At 40.4% G+C, this 23692-nt stretch overlaps 1 protein-coding gene across 5 annotated transcripts in view; it reads left to right on the top strand.

Annotated features, from left to right (window-relative positions):
* Nucleotides 1–23692, top strand: part of RIPOR3 (RIPOR family member 3) — an 856049-nt gene that overhangs the window by 207781 nt on the left and 624576 nt on the right. The window contains exon 2 of one of the 5 annotated variants that reach the window (XM_044089950.1): nt 2759–2839. The exons of the other annotated variants lie outside the window; for them this stretch is intronic. The gene's annotated coding sequence lies outside the window, so the exon portion shown is untranslated. The remainder of the gene's footprint in view (nt 1–2758; nt 2840–23692) is intronic. 5 annotated transcript variants of the gene reach the window in all.

Below are 23692 nucleotides of genomic sequence, written 5' to 3'. Positions count from 1 at the left end.
ATTTATTTTATTTTTATTTTACATTTGTTGACTGGGCTAGTCTAACTGGATATATGTCCATTTTCAGTAGAGGCCAGGGGAGATAAGCTCCACTAAAGAGGTAATAGCAACATAAGTACAGTACAATATTAAGACCAGAAATGCAATTTTACATAATAACATTGTATTCATAAAGGTAACATATTAAAAAAAGAAACAAGAACATTTCTGGTAGGGATATGTCTATACAGTTGCTAGCTTGCTAAGCAAGTTCATACTCTGTAGAAGTTCCCTAGAAAGATTAAATCAAGACAGGCTTAAGTAGCTTACAGATCATATTCTCTGAGGTTCATGAAGGAGGTAGACAGAGAGCAGCAGTAGTGAGATAAGCAAGCAGTGAGCATAGCAGGCGGGGATTATTAGTCTGGGATAGTGCATGAGCATAGCCAGTGAGAATTAAGGTAAACTTTAAGTTGCTTTTTGAAAAGTAGTGTTGAGGAAAGAGATGAGAGTTCACTGGGAAGCAAGTTCCAGGTTTTCCCCACGGTGTTGGAAAAAAGTGAGTCTCCAGCCTTATTGTTGGATTTATGAATGGATACCAGTAATTTAGTTGCGAATAGGGTTGTAATATATTTGTAGGGGTGATAAGGCTAGTGAGTATTGGAGTATTACTAGGATGATGAAGGTTCTTCTGGGCAATAATAAGTTGGTGAAACTGAAGCTGATTATGCAGTTCCGGGCAGCCTAGCTGTTTTAGATTGTGACAATGGTGGGTTCTAAATGGGGAGTCAGTGGCAAATCTGGCAATGTTATTATAGGAGGTTGCCAGTTTGTTGAGGTTAGTTTTGGATAGATTGGTATAAATGGGTGAGGCATAGAGGAAGGTGGAGATAAGATGGGTGTGAGCAATAGTAGTTGTAGCTGTTGGAGTAAGGAAGGGTTTCATCCTATAGAGGGAGCCTAGTTTTCTATTCACTGATTTTATTCTTGTGTTAATGTGTGTGTCAAAGTTAAGGTTGTGGTCAGTTATTACTCCTAAGAGTTTTGTGGTTGGGTCAGGAGATATGATAGCACCATTATTAGATATAACTGTGAAGTTTATTGGGGGGGACTTTTGCGTTGGAGTGAAGAGCAATAGTTTTGTTTTTTTTGGGGGGGGGGTCAGGAGGAGGCAGCGCTGTAGGAACCAGTTTTCTACTATATTAAACACTTTTTGGGTGAGGGAGTGGAGTTCAGATACAGAAGTAGTGGAGCATATTAATGTGGAGTCATCTGCATATTGTATGTAGGTAGCTTGAGGAATTTTTTCATTTAGATCGTTGATAAAGATTGTGAATAAGAGAGGGCCCAGAACAGGGCCTTGAGAGACACCAAGGGTAATAGGGAGATGTGTGGATAGATTGTTATAAAAACTAAAGCCAATTGTAACAGAATTGCTGAACACTGTAAAGGAGAGAAAAGAACTAGAAGTGGGATCTTTAGAAAAGAGATTCAGAGAAATAAATGGGAACTATATGCACAAAATAATGTTCAAGAGAAGTGATATTACAGGGAAGACAGGGCCTGAACAATCTACATAAAGTTAAATTGAATAATTGTTAGACAAAGTCATATATGTGCAAGGTGTACAAATGAATAATTTGTAATAATTTTTTTCTCTTTTATAACTGAAAGTGTATCCATGTAACTATTCTATGTGTGATGTTAATAAAGATGTTAAAAAAAGACAAGAAAAAGTCTAAAGTTTGCCGTTGTCAGTATATGATGTACTTAAATTAAACCAAGTGATTTTTGGTACAGTTTGAGACATAGTGTGAAAAAGAGCAGGTCTTTTCACAACTTTATTAGCCTGAGAAGAGAATAACTGTTGACAGGTGACCTGTATATGTATATCACAGCTTCTTGGAGACAACCTTGCAGCAATAGATGCAGTTTTCACCTGCCATTAAAGAGAGTCAGTGATATGAGCTTTAGTGCAAGTTATTATTTCGAGTGATTTTAAAGGTGTGTTTTTCTAATAACTGTTCACTGTAGCTTAGTCATAGATAGGCAGGCTGCAAGTGTTGCCATGGTTGTTGGATTCTGTGAGCAAGGAAATGGTAGCAGTGGCATGGGGTAAACGGAATGAACGTTGGAAGAATAATGAGAGTAGGAACCTAACCAAGAGGAAGGAGAGGCAGTTGTGACATGTTCATGTGGAGGTATGTGGTGAGAGGAGAGACGTTGGTTGGTTTACACTAGCATAGATCATTTAATCTTTAACGGTAAGTTCTATATGCTTTACAATGGGTGTTAAAATAAGTATGTAAAGGAAATTGTCTAACTTTTATTTTATTTTATTTTTCATTTGTTAACCGGGAAAGTCCCACTTGGAACAAAGCCAATTTTCAGCAGAGGCCCGGGGAAAAAGGCTCCAGATGCATGTCTTTGTAATGTGGGAGGAAACCGGAGCACCCGGAGGAAACCCACACGAACACATGGAGGTCATGCAGACTCCACACAGAAGGCACCCCAGCCAAGTCACAAACTGGAGAACTTCTTGCTGTGAGGCAACAACGCTTCCGCTGCGCCACTGCACCGTCTAATACTTCTAATTCTTTTGAAAAAGAACTTTAAGGCTTCTGTAACTTGAAAATGGTTAATATCAGATCATGAGCATATAAAACAAAGTTAATTTTAGTTCCCTTAATAATAATAATAATAATAATAATAATAATAATAATAATAATAATAGTAATAGTAATAATAATAATACTTTGATTATTCTTTGGAAGTGCAGATAAAACTGGATCCAACATCAGTATAAAAAGAAAAGGAGAAAGTGGGCTTCTCTGACACCCCTCCCCCTGGAATTTTGGAGGTGAATTAAACCTATTCTTACTACTATAATATCATGATGTTTGAAGTAATATGCTTATAATGTGTAGACTAACTTTAGAAGATTCAGGTTTGTTTAATGACAAAAATTATTGTCTATGAAATGTTTCAAATGCTTTCAGCAAAACTATTGAACAGGCTTGTGAATTTTTATTATGATACTGGGCATTTTTATGGTAAAAAAAACTATAATGGCTTGTAAAATAATCCGTTGATATTTTCCTGTCTGGGATATACCCAAACTCATAAGATGAATCATTTGAGTAAGCAGAGGGAAAATATACTTATTTTTTTCTCCCCACAGCTGATCATCAGCTTTTGCCAGCTGCTTTCATTGATCTCCAGGTCATCTGAGCCCAGCTTATGATCCATAGAGTCCTGCAGGCTCAACCCAACCAATGTCCGGGAGAATGATGATACTGATGCATGTCATATTGCTACCAGGAGTGTGCCCTAACTTCCATCCCTTCACAAAAGCCTTGCCAGCTCCCTGTCACTGCCCTTGGGAGGTGCAGCACAGATCTCACTAGGCTGATATGCTGCTTTTTGCAATGAGCCTTGTCTGCCTCACTCCCCCCAGGGATCATCAAGCCAACATCACCCTCTTACTTCCAACTATGACACTTGGTAAAGTGAAAAAAATTCATCACATTTTAATGTAATTTGCTTCTTTCATGCATGCAGGCAGAGACACACACACACACACACACACACACACACACACACACACACACACACACACACACAACCCCAGTAACAGTGGTCATTTAATTGTGATTGAGTGATACTGAGTCACTGGCTTTAAATCATTTTTTATTACTGCAGCTGACTGGGGCATCACATATGTTTTCAGTTATCATTCGGGGAAACAATTTGCCCATATTAACACATCCACCTTGTTTCATCTACACAAACAGCTGCACCTCCTTATCCATGATCATTTATCTCTGATCAACTAATGGTAAGGTAGCTGCTTTCACACACAGACTAATCTCCTATACTTGCCTAGGCTATTGTAGACACAACACATAGATTAACCATTTTCTTACCAGCTATACCTGGGATGGTTGACATGATCAGTTGAAGGAAGTTCAGCCCCATAAATTATTCAGCTTATTTCATACAAATTTCACATTAACCAACACAGTCATACAGCATCAACAGTATGCAAAAATATGGACCCCCAGATGTTGGAGTTACTGTACTTAGTAAATGGGTATTGTGAGAGACGGCAGAACTACTCCAGGCTGTAGGGTCAGGTCTGTCAGAGTAAATGTGTACATTAGCAATCAGAGACACCTTCATCAGGGCATCCCCTCCCACACTATAAGAATCATTTAAATTCTGTAATTCCAATAGGGAATTCCACACTGTAGCACTCATTCATCTTAGAAGATCTGTGAAACCTTATCTAAGACTCCATTACATTATTTGTGGAATCCAGCTAGCTTTTGATGTCCATGCAGTATACCTCCTAGGAGTGTTCATACAAGTGGTGTACTACGTTAGGTCACAGGGGATAGATCAACAAAGTTATTGTATGCAGATGATGTGGCTTTGCAGGCAGACTCTGAGCAAGAACTTCAGCAAAAGATAGGGAATGCATTGCAAAACTGAAGGCACATGGGATGAAACTGAGTATGGATAAAACAGTTTTAATACCAGCAAATGGAGAAAATCAGAAGCTGATAACTGAGATAGAAGTGAAAGTAGTGAAGGAGGTTAACAACTTCAAGTATCTGGCAGGTGTGGTTGAGTATAAAGGGAAGTTTGAATGAAGAGGTCAAAGTTAGAATCAGAGGGGCTGCAGCCAACTGGCACAGAGTGTCAGGGGTAGTGTATGACAGAAGAATGCCAAAGAAGCTGAAAAATGAGGTCTACAAAACAATGGTGTGTCCAGTACTGCTATATGGTACAGAAACCTGGACAGTAAAGGCAGAGCAGTTGAGGAAACTAGAGTTGATGGAGATGAAATTCCTGAGACAGGTGGTAGGATACACACTGTGGGACTAATGAAGAAATGAGGACATAAGTGCAGAAGTTAAAGTTGCTCCAATTGCAGAAAAGGTCAAGGAGAACATATTACAGTGGTTCAGGTGCATGTGCAGAAAAGCAGAAGACAATATGGTGAAGAAGATTTGGGAGAGACAGGAAGAAGGCAAAAGGAAACAAGGGCATCCAGCAAAGAGGTGGATGGATTGTGTGAGAGAAGACCTGCAACAATCAGGCATGAGTGTGGAACAAGGCAGGAGAGTGGCATTGAATAGAGAGAGATGGCAACAGTTGACACAACACCCCAAACTCATGTAGAAAAATAGGAAAAATTTGGATGATGATAAGGATGATGATGATTTTCATTGCTTCTGTTTTTCCTTTCACGTTTATTTATATTGTCATAAATGTTATGTTTTTATAAGTAGCTCAACAACCAAGTAGCTCAGACAGAACTGCTTAGCCTCATCCTCCAAAAAAAGGAAGCCAATCTGGTGGTCCTCTGCCATAAACAAACTCTACAACAGAAGAAAGAAACTGTTGCAAAAAAGAGTAAAATGACTGGAGGAACTCCCTGGTCAACCTCAGTAAGAAGCTGAGATCCCTCATAAAATCCTCCAAAGCTATTTACGAAAACAAAATTGCCACTGACTCTAAAGGCAACCACAAAGCATTCTATAGCTTTGTCAAGAATCTAAATGGGAACACTCAGATCTGCTCTGAGTTACAGCATAATGGCACTGAATATACAGAACCAACTGATATTGCCAACATCCTAGCAGATAGGTTCAATGCTAACTTTACCCCCCCCTCTCACCCCCTAGAGGGCCCATCTCTATACCGGAAGAATGCAAAGTTCCTATAATCACGGCTGCACAGGTAAAAAACACACTCTCCAAAGCCAAGAACACAGCATCCATGGGACCTGACAATATCCCAGGCTGCATTCTACATGAACTACAGAATGAACTGGCACCCTACATAAGTACCATGTTCAGTCATAGCCTCACCTCAGGCTTTGTACCCACTGAATGGTGCACCACGACAGTTATCCCACTCCACAAAGGGGGAGCCATGATGGACCCCGGGAGCTACTGCCCCATTAGCCTGATGAGCCTGGTCTGCAAGGCCATGGAACGTATCATCGTGGAACTCATAAACAAAGACATTGGTAATCTCCAAACTCTGGACCCTACTCAGTTTGGATTTGTAAAAGGCAGATCATGTCTCCTAAACCTGAATGACTTCTTTGAAGCAGTCACCAAAGCCATAGATGAGGGTAAAATGGTTCACACAGCTTATCTAGATCTCGCCAAGGCTTTCAACACCATCCCCCACTCTGGAATTATAGATAAGCTCACTAAACTAGGTATAAATCCCTATGTCAAAAGATGGGTTGCCAACTGGCTTACGGACAGAACCCACACTGTGAAAGTAGCGGATTCCAAATCCGACATCAGACCAGTGACAAGTGGAGTACCACAGGGTTCAGTCCTGGGTCCTCTCCTGTTTGGTATCTACTTCTCTGAAGTGCAGGCCAACACAGAAGGTCTTTGGCTAACAAAGTTTGCAGATGACTGCAAACTAGGAGCCATAATCAAAACTCCTAACGATGTGGACAAACTACAAAAGGGCCTCACTGAGACAGATGCGTGGTGTCAAAGCCATGGCCTGAAGCTCAATGCCAAAAAGTGTATTGTCATCCCCTTTGGTAAAAACTCTTTACCCATGAACTACCACATAGCTGGTAGTCTACTTAATGCTGAAAATGTGATAAGAGACCTTGGGACACAGGTGGACAGTAGTCTCTCCTTTGATAATCACATCGCCACAGTGGTCAGGAAATCCTCCTACGTGGCTCATCTCATCACAAAAGGATTCTCATCGAGAAAAAAAGAGGTTATTGTTCCCCTCTACTCATCACTCATTAGACCCATTATAGAGTACAATGCCCCTTTTGGTATGTACCTCACAAGACATCTACAACAACTGGAAAGACCACAGAAATACCTCACAAAGAGGATTACTGGTCTCAAACAGATGCCCTATGCAGACCGTCTCAAAAAACTACAGCTTTACTCCATCGCATATCGCCTAATCAGGGGCGATCTCTGCCTAACATACAAAGCTATGTCAAACCCAGAGCTGTTGGACATGTTCCACTTAAAGAAATCCCAATCCCTCCGAGCTACACGCTCTAGGGACCTTAACCTTGTCACCACAATAAACAGAACATGCTGGAGGGATAGATTCCTGTCCCAGAGACTTCCCATACTCTGGAACAGACTACCTATCTATGTCAAACAGAGCTCTTCATTAGCACTCTTCAAGAAAAATCTTGATGATTTAATGAGAAATGGGAAATTCACCCCGGGGATCACTTCTGTGGCTCTGCTCGACAGGGGCACAGGAAAATAATTTTCTTGGGTGGCGAAAGCCAGGGTACATTTTTTGGCTAGGCTTGTATGGGCCCTAGGGCTGATAGCCTAGTACCTACCTATGAACCTATATGAAAGCTCTCAGCTAGATGAATAAAATGCTATTGACAGCATGTGTATAACTTGAATGGTTGCTGAAATACTGTAAGTTGTTTACAAAATATTGCAAACATAATAGTTATTGTGTTTACTGTGATTTATAAAATCCAGTTTAGGACCTAGAACATAAATAATATAACCACTATAAAAATAGTTTGTGCTGAAGAGTTTGCCATTTGCACTTCTTTAGTAACCCCTTAGATATGCATATTTGTTTGAAATGAGAGAACATGATTTGATTCTGTCAAAAATTTAAGGCTCCGTCCATTGGAAGTCACTGTGCAAACTTCCAGACCTCCACTGAAGGAAATGAGTTAACTTTGCCAGCACCTGATACTAAAGATTGTATAGGAACCTAGGACTCTAAACTGGGGTGCCATCACCATTTCCATATGTTTTGGTCAGTGTACAGACTCACAACTGCAGCACTCCAACATACACAAAAAAGTGTGAAAGGTTGGCATAGGCACAAGGGGTTCCTGTATTCCTCCTGTCAAGTTGGCCTGCAGGAACTCCTGAAGGGTATAACAAATGAACAAGGTCATGTGGACAGTCTATGTGAGTCCATTCTGCCTGGCCCACCACCTCCTCCTAAGCAGTGTAGGTGGGCCAAGCATAATGATGCACTGATTGGCGTGGTAGCACAATGTCACATCTATGGTGTTTAGGAATATCTCAGAGCCATTGCATATCACCTGTGTTTGTAATATACATTTCTGTGGTGATTTTGTTATCTTGACATGGGTGTACTTTCCATGTTTTCAGTGACTGGAGGTGGGTGGCCAATGTGTATGCACACTTCACAGGTGTGCCATTCTGTTTGTTGCAGATTTTTTTGGGTCAATCAGAGACCAATACTTCTTAATATACCATACTGTGTATGCATTGGGAGATATGTAGTCAGTTTACTATGATCACTTTCACTTTCACTTTGTATGTGATTGTCCCTAAAATGTGTTGTCTGCAGCTCTCATATTACCATGATACAAACAATGGGCCTGTTTGCAGTTTGAATATGGACATTATGCGGACATGGCATTGTGACTGACATGGCATTTGTGTCACACGTATGCATTTTGTCAATGGACAACTTTTGTATACAGTTCACTTATGGGATGTTCAGTTGCTACATGCCTGCTAGTTTGACAGGGTCACAGGACTGGCTTGATTTTGTGTGTAGTTATGGATTTTTGAAGTGGTGCTCACAAAAACATTTGTTGTACTCTGTGGATATTTGTTCAAAACTTGTCCAGTGCAACTGATCTACACATTTTTGGAGTTATCACCTAAAATAAAGTTGGGCATGAATGGCAGCATAAGCTAATGTTGTCTTGTATGTGTTATTCCATTTGGATTTGCTGTCATCAGACTCCCTGCTTGTGCGGTAAGTGGTGTTATGTACCATTTCACATTGTTGGACTCATACTGTGCATTGTCATGCATATGTAAGTTAATGACTGCTGCAGTCTGCTGCATGTTATTACTGGCTTTGGGGTAAGAGTGAGGCACCTGTTCGGTTGTCCTGTTACAGATCTGTGTAGTAACACTGTTATGCTGCTTATTTTTCTGTTGTCACTTAATTACTACCAAGTTATGTGTATTTTCAGCTGGCATTACAATTACGTACATACTGCTCCTTTTTCCTTTTGTATTATAGTGTTATTCTACTATTTGCTGTGTTTGCTACCAGTGTTTGTACCTTATGCTTGTGGCCACTGTCCTACATTCTTGCTTGACCTATCAACAGTTGCTTATTGGGTTTGGTTTATGGTTGTACTTCTCAGCCTGTATGTGCAAGACATCTGGACATAGCTGAAAATAAGGGGGGACACAAAGCCCAAAACGAGGGTGATATTTTAAGTATTGCTGTTATGAACTTAGAAAGTTGCTAAAATTATAGGCTTAGCATTAGCAAGCTATTTCTGAAGGCTATGAAGTCAGACAACCAAATGTATTATATTATGTAGTAACATCTCTCTGCAATGATTTTGAAGGAAGACGTATATTTCTGACAAATGTACCAAAAATAGGAGGCAGAAATGTAGACATTCTGCAAATGTGTGGATAGTTGAGAAGTATACTTATGTTTCATACTGGTTTTCCTTGCTTATTCTTTATCAGCTTTGCTGCTTGTGGACAGTTGCCAACCTCTCACCTCTCTCTGCTTTTCAGGTATGTGGATGGTTTGGGGTGTAGCAGATAGGTATGTCTCTCACTTTCTCCTACCTCTGCTGCTTTTTTGATAACATGTTGTACTTTCCTCTTTGTTATTTTGGACAGCGGTGTGTGTGTGTTCTACACGGTTATTTTTTTGGAATGTGTGTACGTTTTCTCACCAGTTCCTATTATTGCTCTATTATCGTTCTCATGCCCCTGCTTGTACATGCTGCATTGTGCATTTTTCACTGATTTGTGGATAGCTATGTGGCTGCATGACTGTGGGCTATGTGTTGTTTCTACTGAACAACATTATTATTTGTTTGCAATAATTTGCATGTGCTGGTTATATTGCACTATGTGTCATTTTACTGTCAGCACAGATGTCTTGCTGGACCTTTGCAACTTAACAGCACAATTCTTTTCTGTTTATGTACTTTTATTTGTTCTTTTACATGTTGTTTCGTCATTTCCAACTTTTGGTCATCTTCCCAATGTTGCGGCACTTATCATTTCCGTCCAAGTAATGGCAGGAGTAACATCACATTGGTGATAGTCCGTCATCCCATTGTCATGCTTTCAGCTTCTGGTGTCCTGCAAATCGTTGTAACATCATGTTCAGTCATTCAGTTTCAGCTATATCCATCCTCAATTTTTCAGGCTGTGGTGTTCAGTAGGGGAGTCAATATAATATCTGTGCTTTTTTTCTAATTAATAATTTGGAATGCCTTCAGGTCACTAGTTTTCAAATGGTTGTGTTAAAAAGAGCTGTGTATAACAATAGTTGTAAAATGTTATGTTTACATTCAGACTTGAAATTATACCAGTTAGAAGACTGTGTTAAGGCTAATTATACATGATGTCAGTCTGCAACTGATCTTGTTTAACTGTCACAGTACTACATGCTGTATTTATCTGAGATAAGGTTACTACTGGTAATGCCAAGTATGTACCTCTTTGGATCTTAAATGGTTCATAGTGCAAGAGAAATGGCTATCATGAAGAAGGCATTGTTCAGATAATATAAAAAATAAATAAATACACAAAATAATATTATACCATGACCCCCCCAAAACGTGCACGCTGATTGGCCAGCGTGCCCGTTGTAAATCGAGTTATACTAATGGAAAAAGGTCCGGTCGCCCGGACTTTTTCCATTAGTATAACACGTTTTTTTAAAACACTGTCTCGCTATGTTAAATGGGTTTAACATAGCGAGACAGCTTTAAAATAAGCAACGGAACCGTTGCTTATTTTAAAGCTGTCTCGCTATGTTAAACCCATTTAACATAGCGAGACAGTGTTAAAAGCAACGGAGAAAGCAAGATCTCCGTTGCTTTTTTTTAGTGTTTCGCTATGTTAAATGAGTTTAACATAGCGAGACAATTTTAAAATAAGCAACGGAGATGTCCGTTGCTTATTTTAAAACTGTCTCGCTATGTTAAACTCATTTAACATAGCGAACTAAAAAAGCAACGGAGATCTTTCTCCGTTTTTGCTCTTACAACTCTGATGTACTGCGCAGGCGCGCAGTACATCAGAACTGCCGCGGATGCCAGACATCTGCGGAAGGGCAATAAACAGGCATTATACTATGCCATTATTTAAGAAAAGTAACAGTTTCTTTTCTTAAATAATGTCATGGTATAATAGCAATAACCCACTTCTGGGTGTGGGTAATGCTAAATTTACCCACGGTTGGCTTTGTTTGGTCCCTCGGGCTTCGCCCTCGGGACCAAACCACGCCAACCGTGGATAAATTTAGCATTACCCACACCCAGGCGTGGGTTATTGCTATATTAACCATAATGCATCTGGTGAAGAATGAGTTATTCAGACAATACTGAATATTAATTTTTTATTATTGTATACTTCTTATAAGAGGATTGCACATTCTACTGCATATTTTATTTATTTCTCAGTAAATGCCATTCAGAAGGTTTTCTTAAAAGGAATAATGTCTGACAAAGGTGTTGTAGAGCTAAATTCAAGTTCATTTCTGAATTTATGTCATTTAAAGGTCATGCTAAAATAGTTCAGCATGGGGAAGATGTTAAATAGTTCAGTCATGATTAGCAGTTAGAACTTGATAGTTTAGTTGAAGTTAAGGGAAGCTATTAACAGATGCAGTGTGCGTGTTTTCTGATGCTGATTTATAAGGTGCATGATAATGATGCCCTTGGGGCTGAACTAGATCTCCAGGTAAATGTTATTTTGTAGACTCCACAAAGACTTAATAACCAGGGTAGAAAATTAAGAAATGTATGCTCAAGGATATTATGTTTACTGGTAACTTTTAGGTAAGGTGACAATAATCTCCCCATGAATGAAGGAGTGTTCCAATGAGCTGTCACTTAGGTTCATAGGTAGGTACTAGGCTATCTGCCCAAAGGCATTTATAAGCCTAGCCGGAATGTGCTGGTTTTCGCTGCCCCCTTAGATTAGTTCCCTGTGCCTCTGTCCAGCAGAGCCACTGAAGTGATCCCAGGGTAAACTTCCTGTTTCCCATCCACTCGTCAAGGTTTCTCTTGAAGAGTGCTAGTGAAGAGCTCTGCCTAATGTAGATTGGAATCTTATTCCAAAGCATGGGAAGTCTCTGGGACAGGAATCTATCCCTCCAGCATGTCCTATTTATTGTTGTGGTGAGGTTTAGATCCCTAGAGCATGTGACTCGAGGGGATATGGTTTTCTTTATGTGGAGCATGTCCATCAATTCTGGGTTGGACATGGCCTTGTATGTCAGGCAGAGGTCACCTCTGAGTAGGCGGTATGCAACCGAGTACAGCTGGAGTTTCTTCAGTCGAGCTGCATAGGGCATCTGTTTGAGGCCAGTGATCCTCTTGGTGAGGTACTTCTGTGGTCTTCCCAGCTGTAACAGGTGTCTTGTAAGGTACATTCCAAATAGGATGTTGTACTCTATGATGGGTCTGATGAGTGATGCATAGAGGGGCACAATGACCTCTTTTGATCTGGATGCAAACCCTTTTGTGATTAGGTGGGCCACATAGAAGGATTTTCTAACCAATTTGGCAATGTGATTATCAATGTGATTACTATCTACTTGGGTCCCCAGATCCCTTATTTCATCTTCCGTATTTAGGGGGCTACCACCTATGTGGTAATTTGTGGATACTTTGTTTTTTCCAAAGGGGATGACTATGCACTTTTTGGCATTTAGATTGAGGCCATGGTTTTGACACCAGGTATCTGTCTCAGTGAGACCCTTTTGGAGGATGTCTGTGTCAACCGGAGAGTCAATTATAGCCCCTAGTTTGCAGTCATCTGTGAACTTGGTCAGCCATAGTCCTCCTGTGCCTGTACCTCTGGGAAGTATAAGCCGAACAGGAGAGGTCCTAGGACTGAGCCCTGGGGAACACCACTTGTAACCGGTTTAGAGTCAGGCTTAGCTCCCGCAACTCTTACCATGTGAGTTTTGTCCGTGAGTCAGTTGGCAACCCATCTCGTGATGTAGGGGTTTATGTTCAGGCTGGTGAACTTGTCTATAATACCAGAATGGGGAATGGTGTTGAAGGCCTTTGTGAGGTCTCAGTAAGCTGTGTGGACCACCTTTCCCTCATCTATAGCCTTGGTAACTATCTCAAAAAAGTCCATCAGGTTTAGGAGGCATGATCTGCCCTTAACAAAGCCAAACTGGGTAGGGTCCAGTGTTTGGAGGTTCCCAATGTCTTTGTTAATGAGATCCATGATGATGCACTCCATAGCCTTGCAGACCAAGCTAGTCAGGCTTATAGGGCGATAGTTCCCGGGGTCTGTTGTGGCTCCACCTTTGTGGAGTGGAATAACTGTTGCTGTGCGCCACTCTATGGGCACGTAGCCTGTGGAGAGGCTGAGTTTGAACAGTGTGTTTAGGTGAGGGGTCAGTTCATCTTTGAACTCATGTAGGACGCAGCCTGGGACACCGTCCAGTCCCATTGATGCTGTGTTTTTGGCTTTGGTGAGGGCTGTTTTAACCTGAGGGTCTGTGATTTCAGGGGCACTACATTCTTCTGGTATGGTTATGGGCCCTTTTGGGGGTGAGAGGGGGGGGTGAAGTTTGCACTGAACCTGTCTGCCAGGATGTTGGCAGACTTAATAGATTTTATATAGTTTGGATTTTATATACTTTGGATAACTAGGATGGACATTATTTTAATCTGAAGGTATGTTTTTATTTCATGGCTATTTGAATATTATATTCCAGAAACAATCTTATTCATAAATTTTTGCTATTAGTAGTTTTTCAACTGTTTCAAAATGCTGTTGCAACTGAGTTGTAAACTTGTTGAAGTTCAGATTTGATTCTGTCTGAAAATTGTTTTCAAATGTAAGTAGATCATCAACACTTTCATCAAAGGACATCCATTTCACCTTACATCTTCTGTTGCTTTCAAACTCTGACACGACAACAGTATTTTGTCTTGTTACCTTAGCTCCATTACATGCATCAACTGTATTTATCTTGTCATTGTCTTACATATACTTACAATGTCAGTCATAATTGCTTTGAAGCTGTGTCAGTGCATATTTCTTGATTACAAGTAGCAATTCTGTCTGTCATCCACCATAAAAAAACAAGTTCCTGAGAAACTTTGAGCACCCGATGCTGCATCATTTTGAAATGGAGACCACTGCTAAACTCTTATATGACAGTATAAACACCTTCAGTCTGTGATAGTATTGCAGACACTGCTCCTTTTGTAGCAGACCACCTCCTTACTCAATTCCGTCATAAAGGAATAGTCAGCATATTCATCAGTTGTGCCCACATCAGTGTAGAAAAATATGAAAGTTTTTTGAATATGTTAGTGTACGTGATGACTCCTCAGATGCGTGCACTTAAACCAAGTTAAGGGAATGAAATGCAGATGCTGCAAGTCAGGTTAAGCCATTTGAAGCAGGAACTCCTTTATATAAGATTTACCTATTATGTTTGCTGCATTGTCATGTATCTGGTCTCTGTGATCTTTGTTATCAATTATCTCTTTCTAGTTTGCTAGTTACCTCTTTGGCAAGCCCAAGGCTTGAGTTTTACCTCACTTCAGTGAAATCAATAAAGCTTTCGTCCCCTGAGCATTGACTGTCTTTAATCAAAATGTACCATATAACATTGTTCCTTGTGAGAAACATCAGCTTTGTAGTCAAGAAAAACTTTCAATATTTAGGCTTCTTGATCTGTAAACTTGCCCGTTTCTTTACATTTCCAGATGGAAGTGAATTTAGGCTCATAAGTGTCCCTGTATAAGGTAAACATGACAAAACGTAATAAGTAATGTACTTTTTCCCCCCTAAACCATGGACAAACTTTCAGCCTCATCATCATCATCATCTTCTTTTGGCTGTTCCCGTTAGGGGTCGCCACAGTGGATCACCTGTTTCCATTTCTTCCTGTCCTCTGCATCTTGCTCTGTCACACCAACCACCTGCATGTCCTCTCTCACCACATCCATACACCTTATCTTAGGCCTTCCTCTTTCCTGTTACCTGGTAGCTTCATCCTTAGCATCTTTTTCCCAATATACTCAGCATCCCTCCTCAGCACATGTCCAAACCAAGTAATCTTGCCTCTCTGGCTTTGTCTCCAAACCTTCCAACCTGGGCTGACCCTCTAATATACTTATTCCTAATCCTGTCCACCCTCGTCACACCCAGTGCAAATCTTAACATCTTTAATTCTGCCACATCCAGCTCAAACTCCTGCCTTTTTGTCAATGCCACTGTCTCCAACCCATATAACATAGCTGGTCTCACTAACCTCTTGTAGACCTTCCCTTTCACTCTTACAGATACTCATCTGTCACAAATCACTCCTGACACTCTTCTCCACCCACTCCATCCTGCCTGTACTGTCTTCTTCACCTCTCTTCCACACTCACTGTTACTCTGAACTATTGACCCCAAGTATTTAAACTCATCCACCTTCGTCACCTCTACTCCTTGCATCCACACCATTCCTCTATCCTCCCTCTCATTCACACACACATATTCTGTCTTAGTCCTGCTGACCTTCATTCCTCTTCTCTCTAGAGCATATCTCCATCTCTCCAGGGTCTCCACCACCTGTCCCCCATTCTCACAACAGATCACAATGTCATCTGCAAACATCATAGTCCACAGGGACATCTGTCTGATCTCGTCTGTCAACCTGTCCATCACCATTGCAAATAAGAAAGGCTCAGAGCTGATCCTTGACTTTCAGCCTATCCCATCGATATTCCTATACCTCAATCTGTAATTATATTTCATATTGCCACATGCCCTGTATGATCCTTGGGATGTCATGAGACCTACTGAGGGAAGAAACTATTTGTAGCCTAGACTCATTGAGGTGGAATTTTGTTTTGCTGTCCATTTGCAGTCGTGTGCTTCCTTCTTACAATATCACTTTGTGCATTTGTCAGAATTTTTCATAATGCTACTGGACTCACTGGGAGCTACTGTTCTATTACAGAACATGCTTCAGTATATCACTTTTGTGTTGCATTTCATAAATGGGGGCTGTGCTCCCTTTAACATCCTTTCATACTCTTAAACAGAAGAAAGGGAATGGAACTTAATGAGATGTGAATCTTCATGATAAAGTAGATGAGCAAAATCATACATTCATAATTTATAACACAATCATAGCATAATGTTTAGAAAGTATTACGCACAGTTCTGTAACCATAAAAATAACATTTATTTTATTGTGTTTATATGTTTAGCGTGTGCCATGATAGAACTGAGGACATCCTTCCATTTAATTTCTTAAAGTGATAGTATACTTTGAAAAGGGCACATACAGATAACTAATTACCTTTATTTTTATGCTTACTTTTCCCTTGTCACTGCACTTTCAGTGTGCAGTGATGTTAGACAGCTAATCTGCATTGTGTTGCTCTGCCCACACCCTACTTGGTATCTGCAATCACCGTCAGATATTAGATGGAGTATCAGTGCGAGATGAGAGTGCCAGCCTACAACTGCCTGATCACAATCTCATCCAGTCAGCCCTACATTACCCAGACTAGGTGCTTAACTTGCATCGTCAATGAAATTACAATATATCTTGCTTCTGTGCCAGGGAGCTTGTATACTCTTCTTTTTATGACCCAAAAACAGTTTAAAACTAAAGTACAGCTTTTTGAGCTTTATGGTTACACGTGATGTTTCTCCATAACTGATATATATGATTAAGCATTCTCGCTTCACTTTGGGGATGTGCTGTTCTATTCGTAAACTTCATTGCTTCTTTCTCTGTGCTATCACTTGATGTCTGACAACAGATAACAAGCTCTTCCACTATAATGGAATAATGGAAGCTAGTCTGTAGTATTTCTGCATTTCTTCCCTGAACTCCCATCTTTAGCGAACAGTACTTATCTATAACTACAAATCACTGCTGTTATAATTCTCGGATGTAGATACTATATGTGAAGGTAATTACCATGTAAGATACACCACTGGGATCTGTTTCATGATCCCTTCTGATTACCTTGGTATATTATTTCTTCTTTCCAAGTTCACTTACTGCACTGTATTTTCAGTCAGCATCTGTTATGCTGATAGAAGATGCACAGACCAGGCTTCTTATCTCTACATCTTTTGTATGTAGTCTAGACCTGTTTGATCAGAACCAGCTTTCTTTGTTTATTTAGTCTGTGTTTCACTTTGTGGTGTAACCTGATTTTTGTCTTTTCTCTGCTTGGTCTCTGGTAAAAATTATGGAACCATTCTGACTTTGACCCTAGTTCACATAGGCCCTTGAATATTTCTATTGATTGCTCCTTTCAAGGGGCATAAGTTGATTGTTACCTATGCTGTTATTCTCATGTGGTTATGATGGTTTTGGCTGTGTTTGATAATGCATCTTCTCTGATCTCCCATTTGAGATGAGAGCTGTTAACTCAGGCACGAATCACCTTTTTCTAGATGCTTATTGGATCATAGGATCATAAGAGGTTACTAAGATAATGACCCTGGGGCCCTTACAAGCCTAGCCAAGAGTTTGTCCCCAAAAAGAAACCTCAGTCAGCACCTGTCACCTCTGTCAATGAAGGACACAGGTGGAACCCCTGAGATGAATTTGTGGTTTCCCATCCACTCATCAAGCTTGCGCTTGAAGAGGATCAGCGAGGTGCTGTGTTTGACGTGTATGGGAAGTCTATTCCAGGGACTGGGCAGCCTCTGGGAGACAAACCTGTCTCTCCAGCAGGTTTTGTTAATGTCACATATTAGGTTCAGGCCTTTTGAGTGGGTAGTGAGTGAGGAGTTACACTTATGGATATGGAGTATCTCTAGTAGGGCAAGGTCTGAGATTGCCTTGTAGGCGAGACACAGATCACCCCTAAGCAATCTGTACGATACCGAGTAGAGTGATAGTGATTTGAGCCTATATGCATAGGACAGGTGTTGGAGGCCATGTACTCTCTTTGTGAGGTATTTCAGTAGCCTTTCTAGTTGGTGCAGATGTTTGGAGAGGTACATCCCAAACAGGGCATTATACTCAATTATTGGTCTAATGAGGGAGGAGTATAGAGAGGTAATAACCTCCATTTGTCTGGATGCAATTCCTTTACTTATGAGATGAACCAAGTAAAAGGCTTTTCTGACCACTGCCACTACATCATGGTCAAATGTGAGGTTGCTATCAACCTGAGTGCCCAGGTCTTTCACCACAGGTTGTGTGCTTAGGGGGTTGCCGTTGATTTGGTAATCAGTAGGGGTCATGTTTTTGCCAAATGGTATGATGCACATTTTTTTGCATTTAGCTTGAGGCCATGACTTTGTACCAGTCATTAGTTGCTGTGAGACCCTCTTGCAGAATGTTAACATCATTTGAGGTGTCAATAACAGCATCCAACTTACCGTCATCAGCAAACTTGGTCAGCCACATGTCTTTTGTCTTTGCCTGTACCTCCAGGAAATAGATGCCAAACAGTAGGGGTCCAAGGACAGATCCCTGGGGAACTCCATTAGTGACAGGTCTGCTATCGGAGGTAGAGGTGCCTATTTTGACTTTGAGGTTTCTGTCGGTGAGTCAGTTGGTCACCCACCAGATGAGATAGCAACTTATTCCAAGTTGTGTTAGCTTTTTGATGATGCCTGAGTGGGGGATTGTGTCAAACACCTTGGCCAAGTCAAGGTAAGCTCTATGTACTGGCTTTCCCTCATCCAGGGCCTTGGTGACAGTCTCAAAAAAGTCAACCAGGTTCAACAGGCAAGATTTGCCCTTGACAAATCCAAACTGGGTGGGGTCAAGTGCTTGGAGATTGCCTATGTCCTTGTTTATGACCTCCATAATAATACACTCCATGGCTTTACAGATCAGACTTGTCAACCTAATGAGGCAATAGTTTCCTGGGTCAGTAGTGGTACCTCCTTTGTGCAAGGGGATGACATTGGTGGTTCTCCATTCTGCCAGAATGAAGCCAATACTTACGCTGTGGTTGAATAGGGTGCTCAATGGCAAAGCCAGTTCTTGCTGTAGATGGTGTGGAATACATCCTGGGATACTATCAGGCCCCATGGAAGCTGTGTTTTTTGCCTTGGATAGGGCCTGTAGCACTTTATCTACTGAGATGTGAGGTGTGGGACAAGTATCAGGGATGTCTAAAGGACCTTTGGGGGGATAGGAGGGTGAAGTTTGCACTGAACCAATCTGTTAGCAGGTTGGCTAAGTTAACAGGATCAGTGTAAGCAATACTGTGAAGTACTAATTTGGAACAAACCTGGGCTTTGTCACCAAGGTTCTTGACATAACTGAATAAGACTTTATGGTTTCCTTTTGTTATGGAGGCTAGTTTAGATTCATAATTGGCCTTGAAGTTTTTCACCAGTGATCTGATTTGCTTGCTGAGGCTAAGGAGGGAGTTTTTTCAATTTGGAATTTGTTCCCTTTTACCCTTGGACAACAGAGTCTTCCTTTTGTTGTAAAGTGTGTTGGTAGAGGATTCCACTAAACAGGTTTGTGTTTCCTTGAGGAGCAGGTTTTAGTTCTATTGGATATGGCTGAGTCCATGCAGTTGTACAGGTGCTTGTAAACTGCATTGGCGTATTGTTCAGCATAGTTGTCTGCATCCTCGGGGGGGGGTGAAGCTACAGATACCCTCCCTTAGGAGGTTGTAGTCAGCTTTTGAGAAGTTTTTTAGCTTGATTTCGGTTGGGGGGGTTGGGTGGGATAGAAACTTCGAATGAGACAGTCCGATGATCTGATCTAACCAGGGAAGGACATACTATGGGAGTGGTGCAGCGGTTACCCATGTTGGTGAGAACCAGGTCCAGAATGCTATCTCCCCTTGTGTGGGGGGGGGGTGAGACAAGCTGGTCTAGTCGGTTAGAACTTGATGAAGTTGAGGAATCATTGAGACACTGCATTAGTGCAAGAATAGTTCACCCAGTCTATGGTGGGGTAGTTGAAGTCACCAGGGATTAGAGTTTTAGGGGGTACCTTGATTGAGTCTAGTAGATCCAGGTAAGAGGAGTGGGTGTCCTGAGTCATGGAGGGGGTCTATAGCTAGCTATAACTTGGATGGGTGTCTTGACAACTGTCAGCTATACCTGGAGTAGTTCCAGTGCATCATACTGGCAAACCAGTCTGGAAGTGTTGAGCCAGTCCATATTAGCTGTTAGTCATTGCCTGAGGTGTATTTTCTGTGTTGCACTTCCAGTACAAATTGCATTTCTGTGAATTTGTGCAGAGCCGAGCTTATGGTGTACTGTGGATTGATGTCTCAGATGTACACCTGATTATCTGCTTGATATGCAATCCACTGTGCTGCACATATGTTCAGCTAGACAGTGCTTCAGCAGATTTTCTGTGTCTTCATTCCATGGCAGAGGGTATTGGTGCTGTAGATTGGGGTGTTGCTTCAGTACCACTGACCTGGAGTCTGCACTAGTTGTGAGTTATGGACAGGATTAACCTCGGGTCACTTTACTGACTTTCTTCTACTTCATCACCCAGGCTATATTCTTCGTGATGCAGAAATGTCTCCCCACAGAGATACTGGAGGGGGGCCTTAACCATTTTATATCAACCCACCTACTCTCTCAAGTTCCCTTCCCATATACTTGTAGATGCTTTCATCGATACATTCCTTTTAATAAAATAGTTAGAAGGCAGAGTTTTTTTCAGGTATACAACAGAGCATCAACTTATAGAACAATTCTTGCAGCATTGTTGTCTTCTCCAATGAATATAAACAATGAGTTTTGCTGCCAAACAGTAATATTCTCCCCAACACTCAATATAGGATTCATGAAAGGCATCGGGACCAAGACACAGACTATGTTTGGAGTTAAACCATCAAAGCTATGGTAGTGATCAGCACAGAACTGGTTTACATTTTAGAGATTTTGTGGTTCATAACTACAAGGTCACAAAAATTAAAGACCCCATCATGCTGCAGCTTTAGTTTTGGTAACACATTTGGATAAACCATAAAACACATGTACCCGATTGAATATTAGCTTAATTCCTAAAAGCTAAACATCCACTGCCTCTACATTTCCAGCTGAGCTGCTCTGTTCTTGCATTGTAGCCATATGGGTCACTGCCACGCTGGGAAATAATCTGACCTCCAGGTAATGCTTTATAGAGTTCACTGCATAAGCTGAATACAACTAATGTTCTATGAGACTCTGCACAAATATCGTCTTATTTCATTTACACTGAATCAGAAATGAGGCCCATGACATTATGTCACCTGAGTGACACAAATGTGGCCTGACATGTTCAGTAAGATTAAATCATTACGAAGCACAGCTATATTTTAGAGAGTTATGAACAATTAATTTATTCAGTTTGTGTGTTAAATAGATGTGAGATAAAATGGACACAATGTTCAGTTATTATTTGCAGATGTTCTGTATCAGAGTTGAAGACCTGACCCTACAGCCTAAAGTGAGTATAGTGCAGGTTACACCTGTAGCATGTCTACTGATTATACAGGAAGTGAATGCAATGTAAATTACATAGGTAGTTCAGTGCAAGTTGCACCTGTAGTATGTCTACTGGTTATACAGGAAGTGAATGCAATGTAAATTACATAGGTAGTTCAGTGCAGGTTACACCTGTAGCATGTCTACTGATTATACAGGAAGTGAATGCAATGTAAATTACATAGGCAGTTCAGTGTAGGTTACATAGGTTGTGAGTGCAGTGCAGGTTACACAAGGTAGTGAGTAGGGGTCTATATCATGTAGTTGAAATTCTGTAAGTTCGATCACCATATCTTCGAACCTATATGTTCTAACTCACAGAATTTCGAACACGTAAAAAAAAAAAAAAAAAATAGAAAAGAAAGTATAGGGTTGTAAGCAGGGGGGCAAGCCCACTTGCACCCCCCCCCCCGCTCTTTAAATATACCAACTCCAAGGCCGCACTACAATGCGGTAAATTGAAGTTTCCCTTTATTGCACTGTAGCGTGGTCTCAGAGTTAGTATATTTAAAGAGTGGGGGGTTAGGGGGTGCAGCCTCCCACATGGGGCATGTAGGGGTGCTTGCCCCCATGCTTACAACTGGTAGGAAGTTGTTCCTGTTTTTTATTTTTTATTTATTTATTTTTTATTCGAAGTATGACAACTTCGAACATATGGTCTCGACCATATAACATTCGAAGTTGTGATACTTCGACTACGTAATATAGACCCAGTGAGTAGTGTTTACAGGGATAGTGTGTGCAGTACAGGTTACCAAGATATGTTATGCAAGAATGTGTTGTAACAGATTGCGATCACAAAAGCAGACAGCCAATATGCTGAAAACAGTAATGTAAAAGCAGATATGTGTTCACAAATCATACCTGTACGTATTGTATATAAAAAAGCCATTAACACAAGTCAACAAGGTATTACATTTATCCAAAAGTCTGAAAATCTAATTGGAGATGATGCATGATTTAAAAAAATGTACATAAATGGTACATTATCTGTGTTCAATCTTTGTGGTAGTTGGAGTAGACTGTAACACAATTCTCTATCTACCTTGAAAATTTGACTTTGAATTGCAAACTAGTTTTAATGAGCACTGTAGAATCATGTTCTACTTTTCTGCCAAATTAAACTCCCTGGAATCATTTCCACCTTCGAGTCAAAACAAAATTAGGAAATCATAATACAGACTAAACTAGCCATTAGAAATTTAATTGAATAAACCAACTACAATTTAGTCCTTGAACATTTTCAAAACATCCTTCTGCCTTTACAGAATAAAATGTATTCCAGTTATTCCTAAGTGTATTAAAACAATACCCTATGGCTAAACTATGATATAAAAAAGGCAATTTATTAGTAACAAAAAATTATTAATTCTTTTAAAATTCTCAAATCACATTCTTGCTGCATATAATTCTGCAGTGTTGAGAATGAATGCAAAAACAAGTCACACTAAAATCAAAACATGAAAAGCCTTAATAACCAAAAGGTGTTTTGGCGTAAAATTAATAATTGTCTGTGAAGAGCTAAAGCTCCAATCCAGCTGAAATACAGCATGAAGGTCACACTATATCAGTTGTTTCTTATCTGAAGTATTTGCTGAACATTTCAAAATCATATGGCACTCTCATCTGGAGCCTTTTTCAAAAAAAATTCATTATATTTTCTCTTTCCAGAAAATAATTAATCAAGAAATAAGTAATCAGCTAAGAAAAAATTCCCGATTAAGGATCTGTGGGCTTAAATGGTCATCCCCCAAATTCTTAAAAAAAATTGTAATTATGGAACTTTTATAGCTAAGCCCATATCAACTTATCATTAACCAATGACACCTTCCCTTACTGTTGGAAGACATCCATAGTAATACTTGTACCCAATCAAGAGATAGGATCAAGATGGGAAAGAATGGATATGGGATAATGAGCTCAGAAGACGAGATTCTTCTGAGCTCATTATCCCATATCCATTCTTTCTCCTCAAATATTCTAGAAACAACCATATCCCCCAAACTTACTTCTCATATTAACCCCATTAACCAACAACATGGCTTCAAAATGGGGCACATTAATTTAACTACTGCACTATGCCTCGCTCACCATATTTATCTTTAGCATGGAATAGAATACCATCCCTGTCACTATGTTCTCACAAGCTATGCATTAGGATACTTTACCAAATTATTTTGTAGTGGAAGCCTTAATTGAGCATCAGGTCTACACCCATTCTTCACCAATTC

This window comes from Protopterus annectens, chromosome 12.part0 (assembly GCF_019279795.1).
Source record: "Protopterus annectens isolate FY-2018-M chromosome 12.part0, PAN1.0, whole genome shotgun sequence".
Lineage (NCBI taxonomy): Eukaryota > Metazoa > Chordata > Ceratodontiformes > Protopteridae > Protopterus > Protopterus annectens.
Note: the sequence above shows the minus strand (reverse complement) of the source record. Positions and strands in the feature narration are given on the sequence as shown.